Genomic DNA, 7,380 nt, shown 5'->3' with positions numbered 1-7,380 from the left:
ACAGGGTTTCCGAGGTTGTTAATCTTTACGGGAGCAGAAAGCCTCATCTTTCTCCTGTGGAGCAGCTGGTAGTTTCGAACTGCCGACCTTGCGGTTCGCAGCCCAATTCGTAACCACTACGCTACCAGAGCTCCTTATAGATATCTATAAATTGTATTTGATTTAATCTTGCATGAATTGATTGCTTTTCAAATATTTTATATTTTGAAATTTTCATTTAGCTCATGACCATGCCTTCTATCTATCTTCTAAATCTTAGTTTTTAGGTGACCACATCAGAAGACTATGATCTCTTTATATTGACCATACTGACAAAAAGAGTTTTAAAAGAAAAAAAAAAAAAAAAAAGGAATCTATAAGACACAAAATTTCAAAGCATTAATTAATGGAATTGATCAACATCTGTCAGTCTATTGTAATGTAATGGCTTGCATGTTGCTGTAATGCTGGAAGATATGTTACTAGTATTTGAAACATCAACAGGGTACACCCATAATGGACAGTTTTCAGCTGAGATTCCAGACTTAGATAGATTATGTGTGAATGGTAAGCCTCCAAAAACATTATGAATAGGAGTGGAACACTTTTAGATAGCACAAGAATACTGAATATTGAAAATTATGAATAACACTAGAATATTGTCAGATATAGTGCTAGAATATGAATCTCTTGGGTTGGAAGGAACTCACAGTAAGACTGGGGAAAATCTAACTACTTAAATTAAAGTTAACTGTGATTGCATTAAAAGAGTAAAACCTTTGGAACCTTCATTTATTGACAAAGACATTTTTTAAAATAAGAAGAAACAGCTATTTTGTTGTTGTTGTGAAGTGCTGTCGAGTCGGTTCCAACCCATAGTGACCCTGTATAGGGTTTCCTATGAGCAGCTGTTGAGCTTGAACTGCCGACCTTGCAGTTCAAATGGCTTTGCAGTCTGGTGCATTAACCCACAGTGCCACACCAGGACTCAGCTATAGACATCCATTAATAATCAGAAAAGAGAACACACAAAGTGTGAATCTAGGAAAATTGGAAATAAAAAATGAAATAGTTTGCATAAAGACAGATATTTTAGGCAGTAGTGAGCTGTAGGAGAAGCACTGGAGAAAAAGGTTGTTTCAGCTTCGAGGTTGGTAGCTCAAGCTCACCAGGCACTCCTCCAAAACCTTATACAGGGTTGCTACAAGTTGGAACTGACTCGATGGCACTTAACAACAGCAAGTGAACTGAAAAGGAATGGTATTGGCCATTTTGAATTAGAAAATAATATGGTTTACTATGCCTGGAATGACATATTTCAGAGGAATAGTGCTGCCTTTATCATCAAAAAGAACATTTCAAGACCTATATTGAAGTATAATACAGTCTGTGATAGGATAATATTCATACGCCTACAAGGAAGAACAGTTAACGCCACTACTATTTAAATGTACACAACAATCACTAAAACCAGTATGATAAAGTTGAAGAATTCTGTCAATTTAATCAGTCTGAAATTTATCAAACATGCAGTCGAGATGTTTTGATAATTACTGGCAATTGGAATGCAAAGGTTGGAAACAAAGAGGAAGGATCAGTAGCTGCAGATTGTGGTCTTGGTGATAGAAAGGATGCTAGAGATCACAAGATAGAATTTTACAAGACCAATGACTTGTTCATTATAAATACCTTTTCTGAACAATGTAAAAATGACTTCACCTGATAGCATATACATAATTCAAGTAGACTACATCTCTGGGAAGAGACAGTGGAAAAGCATCAGCCAAAACAAGGCCAGGGACAAACTTTGGAACAGACCATCAATTGCTCATGTGCAAGTTCAGGCTGAAGTTTAAGAAAATTAAAACAAGATCATGAGATCCAAAATTTAAATATGATAATTTCCCACCTGAATTTAGAGATCATCTCAAGAATCAATTTGAGGCATTAGATACTAATGACTGAAGATCAGATGAGTTGTAGGATGACATTAAGAAAATCACACAGGAAGAAAACAAAAGGTCATTAAGAAGATGAGAAAGAAGGACAAGACCAAAATGGATTTCAGAAAAGACTCTGAAACTTGCTGTCCAGGGTAGAGATGCTAAAACAAATACAAGAAATGAGGAAGCAAAAGAGTTGAACAAAATAATTTAAAAGGACAATTCAAGAAAACCAAGTCAAGTATTACAATGAAATGTGCAAGGAACTGTAGTTAGAAAGCCGAATGGGATGGACATGCTCAGAATTTCTCAAGCTGAAAGAACTGAAGAAAAAAATTCAAGCCTTGACTTGAAACATTGAAGGATTTCTATAGACAACAGGAGTCCTGGTGTGGCACTATAGGAAAACCACTAGGTTGCAAGGTTGGTGTTCTAAACTCGCCAGCCATTCCTTACAAATCCTGTTGTGAGTCAGAACCAACTTGATGACACTTAACAACTTAACAACAACAATGGGTGAAATATTGAATGATGCAGAAAATATCAAAAAAGGATGAACAGAACACACAGAGTCACTATACCAAAAAGAAATGGACAATGTCAGTCACTTCAAAATTAGCATGTGATCTAGGGTCAATAGTACAGAAGGAAGAAGTGCAAGGTGCACTGAAGGCTATAAATCTTTGCGGGAACAGAAAGCCTCATCTTTCTCCCATGGAGAGGTGGATGGACTCAATCCACCAACCTTGTGGTTCACAGTCCAATGTTTAGTTTATAGAGTCATAATACTTTTCATAGAGTCTCCTAGGTAATAATATTTATGGAGTAGATCAACACATCTGATGGATTCAAACCACTGATATTTTGGTTTGCAATCCAGTACTTATCCATAGTGCTACCGTGAATCCTTTACAAGTATTCCTTGTGTGGCACTATAGGATATGCACTGGGCTGGTAACTGGAAGCTTGGTGATTCAAACCCAGAAGCCACACCTCAGAAACCCTATACAGATTCACTTTGAGTTGGAACAAAGGCACTGAACAGCAGAAACAAAGGTAGTTTACTAAGAAAATATGCAAAGGTATGAAACAAAATTATAATGACATGCAAATAATAGTACAAACAGATGCCAATGATCTTAAAAAAACAATAAAGTGTAGTATAAACATTTTGTACCTACCTATTGATGTTATAGACATGTCATGAAATTTAACTACTGAGTATGTATGTAGTATGGAGCTCTGGTAATGTAGTGGTTACGAATCGGGCTGCAAACCTTAAGGCTAGCAGTTCGAAACTACCAGCTGCTCAGTGGAAGAAAGATGAGGCGTACTGCTCCCGTAAAGATTTACAGCCTCAGAAACCCTGTACAGGGTCGCTATGGGTCAGAAACGACTCGATGGCACTAAACAACAACAACAAATGTTTGTAGGAATTGTTGTGAGACAGCCTTTCCTTGTTGAATAACCTTCTATTCCTGAGTGATTTCACCAAGATTGAGTGTTGAATTTTATTAACTATCTTTTGGTATCAATTAAGAATTATATTTTCCACTTTAATCTATTAATTTATCTAGTGCATCATTTTATTTTATTTTTATTTTGAAATATTAACCCAAATTTGCATTTAATCAGATCAGAAAATAATGTGTTTTATATTTTTCTACTGCTAGCTTTATGATTTTTGCATCTACATTTGTGTATAAAATTAGCCTGTAATTTTCCTATATTATAATGTCCTTATATGTTTTGAGGCTAAGATAACCTTATACCATTAATTATAGAGTGTCCCTTCTTTATCCAAGGAAATAGAGTAAATAGAATTAGAATTGTCTTTTACTTATATCTGGTAAACTTTTTCCATGAAACTATTTTGGAGAAAGTTTCCATTTCCTTAATAAATATATGATTCAACTTGTTTGTTAGTTTTACAGATTGTATTCTATGCATTTAAGTTTTAAAGTTTATTATCTTAAAATAAATTTTTTAATATTTGGGTCATTATGATTTATGGTCAAATCTTCTATATTATTTTTAAATTATTTGTGATTTATCCATTTATTTTGATAAACAGTAGAATTTTTCTTTATTTTTAAAAAAAAATTCCAAAAAACTATGAATTTTTATACCTCCCTGTATTCTTGAATTTAATTCAACATTACTTTCTTTCTTTTATTTTCTTCTGTTGTTTTCTTCTGGTCTGTTTGTTAGCTTTTTTGTTTTGGGGTACAGTGTGCTTGATTGATGGTACATGATAAGTCTGGGCTCTCTAAGCCCCTCCCTTCTCTAGGAGGTCTGGATGGAAACTGTGTCTAGGATGGGAGCTTGTCAGTGTGTTGGGGGATCGAGTTGAGGTAAGGATACCCCAGCAGCTAAGGGCCTCTCTTTTCCTCTAGTGTTGTTGCAGGGGCTGTTGGTCCAGGGGTTCTTATTCCTTGGGGGTCATGTGACCCATAAGGCCAAAAACTCTGTTGCTATAACCAAAATCATTGTCTTTCCAGGAACTGAGCTTGTCAAAGTGGTCATTGAGGGCAATGCCTGCCCCATCATCAAAGATGGAAGAGTGATTGTTACTGTTAAAGTCACAGGAAATGATCTGGTCTTCAGTGTAACCAAAGATGCCTTTTAGGAGCCCATCTGATGCCTGCTTCACCTCCTGCTTGATGTCATCATTTTTGGTAGCTTTCTCCAGACCACAAATATGATCCATGACATTACTAGAGGGGACACAGAAGGCCATTCCAGTGAGTTTCCCATTAGTTCAGGGATGACCTTGCCCACAGGCTTGGCAGCACCAGTAGATGCATAGATAATGTTCTGGGCAACCCCATGGGCATTGTGCCATAGTTTCCCAGAGGGGTAGTGATGGCATGGACTGTGGTCATGAGTCCCTCCACGATGTCAAAGTTGTCATGGATGACCTTAGCCAAGGGGGCCACACAGCTGGTGGTACAGGAGGTTTTGCTGACAATCTTGAGTGAGTTGTCATACTTCTTGTGGTTCACACCCATCACTAACATGGGGTCATCAGCAGAAGGGGCAGAGATGATTACTTTTTTGGCACCACCCTTCAAGTGAGCCCCAGCCTTCCTCAAGGTTGTGAAGAAACAGGTGGACTCACAGCATATTCATTGCCAGCATCACCCCACTTGATGTTGGTGGGATCTTGCTCCTGGATAATAGATATGAGATTCCCATTAAGATGACAAGCTTCCCATTCTCAGCCTTGATAGTACCGTTGAACTTGCCTTGGGTGGAATCATACTGGAACATTTAGACCATATATTTGAGATCATGGCAACAACTTCCACTTTGCTAGAGTTAACATCAGTACTGCTGACCAGGTGCCCAATATGGCCAAATGCATTGACTCCTACCTTCACCATCCTGTCTCAGTGATGCAGCTGGAACTGCAAGAGAAGCTGTTGAATGTGGAGGAGCAAAGAGCCTGCTTATTAACTTTTAAAAGATGGGTTGCTTTTAATGTGAAAACTTTTTCTTGACATTTTACAATAGTGATCTCATACAATATTTGTCATTTTCGATTGACTTATTTCACTTAGCATAATGTCCTTTATAGTCATCCCTGTTAAAAGACGTTTAAGGATTCATCATAATTCTTCAACATGTTGTATTCCACTGTGTGTATATATCATACTTTGTTTATCCATTTTTCTATTTATCGGCATATAAGTTATCACAGTGTAGGATAAGCACTGGACTGCTAACCACAAGATCAGTGGTTAAAACCCCTCAGCTACTCCTCAGGTACTCTACAAGGTTCCTATGAGCCAAAACGGACTTGATGGTACTTATCAAGAGCAGCAATAACAACTTCCTTCCATCTTTTTGTTATTGTTAATAATGCTGCAATGAACATGGGTGTGCATATGTTTATTTGTTCCATGGCTGGTATTTCTCTGGCATATGTAACAAGTACAGGGATTGCTGGATTGTGTGATGTTTCTATTGATAGATACCACTGGTGGAAGGGGGAGAAGGCTAAATTACTGGCTAGAGTTCCTGAATCATAAAAACCATATATAGGATTTCTGAGAGTGATTGGTAGTTTTGAAATGCTGACCTTGGGGTTAGCATTTCAGTGCTTATCCTATAGCACCACACCAGGGCAACAGGTTGTTGTTAAGTGCCCTTCAGTCAGTTCTAATTCATAGCGACCCAGTATAGGGTTTCTGAGGAGCAAATGGTGAGTTTGAACCACTGACCTTGTGGTTCAAACTGACCTAACAGTCCTGTGCTCATGAGTTAATTGAATAAAGGGTAAGGCAATATACAGTAATAGGGAAGTCAAAAAAAAAAAAAAAAAAAAAAAAAAGATGGTTACTGGGTAAGTCATTAGGAAGAGTGTAAGAGTTAAAGGCAACAAAGGTAAATATTATATATATACAACCCTGCAATAATGGTGATCTACAGGCAGCTTGAGAAGACAAAGTAAAGTATTATAATAAAATGTGTTAAGACCTGGAGCTAGAAATCCAAAAGGGAAGAAAACCGCATTTACCAAACTGAAAATAAATTCAAACCTCAAGTTGCAATATTGAATGATTCTTTGAGCAAAATATTAAATGATGAACAAAGCATCAAATAAAGATGGAAGGAATATACAGTCACTGTACCAAAAAGCTTTGTTCGATGTTCAGCCATTTCAGGGGTATGATTAAGAATCAACGATATTGAAGGAAGATTTCAAAGCTGCAATGAATGCGCCAGGCCAAAACAAAAAAAAACAAAAAAACCCAATAACCCAAAAAACAAAAACAAAAAAACCCCTGATAGAATACAAGCTGAAATATTTCAACAAAAGTTCTAGAAGCTCTCACTTGTTTTGCAAAGACAGCTACATCTGGCCATATTTATACTTACATCCTTTAGAAAGAAAGATGACACTACAGAATGCTGAAATTATTTAACAATGTAATTAATATCACATACAAGTAAAATTTTGTTGAAAGTAATTTTAAAAATGGTTGCAGAAGGACATTGACAGGGATCTTCCAGAAATTCAAGCTGGATTCAGAAGAGGCTATGCATCAAGGGATACCTTTGCTGACATCAGGTGTATGTTGACTGAAAGCCAAGAGTATCAGAAAGATGTTTTTTGTGTTTTATTGACTATGCATGTACATTCAACTGTGTAAATCATAACAAATGGAAAACATTGTGAAGTATGGGAATTTCAGAGCTTTTTGTATTCATGTATAATCTATACAGATCAACATATAGTCATTTAAAAAGAACAAGGGGACAAGACCCTGTGGACCCAAGCATTGTTGACCGTCCAAACCATAGGCTCTGAGGATCAGACTTTAGCCACCTAGTAGACATAGCAAACTGTCCCTCATCTTATTATTCAGTAATGCTTGTCAGTAATCTCATACATGAGCCCTGGATATCCACAGACAAATGTAAAAACCTTCCCTAAAAGCAGAGACTGTAA

General features: G+C 36.9%; 1 pseudogene; it reads right to left on the bottom strand.

Annotated features, from left to right (window-relative positions):
- Positions 1-4,350: 4,350 nt before the first annotated feature.
- On the bottom strand, positions 4,351-5,308 carry LOC102829755 (annotated as a pseudogene).
- Positions 5,309-7,380: the final 2,072 nt, after the last annotated feature.

The sequence above is a fragment of the Chrysochloris asiatica genome, unplaced genomic scaffold, assembly GCF_000296735.1.
Source record: "Chrysochloris asiatica unplaced genomic scaffold, ChrAsi1.0 scaffold00011, whole genome shotgun sequence".
Lineage (NCBI taxonomy): Eukaryota > Metazoa > Chordata > Mammalia > Afrosoricida > Chrysochloridae > Chrysochloris > Chrysochloris asiatica.
Note: the sequence above shows the minus strand (reverse complement) of the source record. Positions and strands in the feature narration are given on the sequence as shown.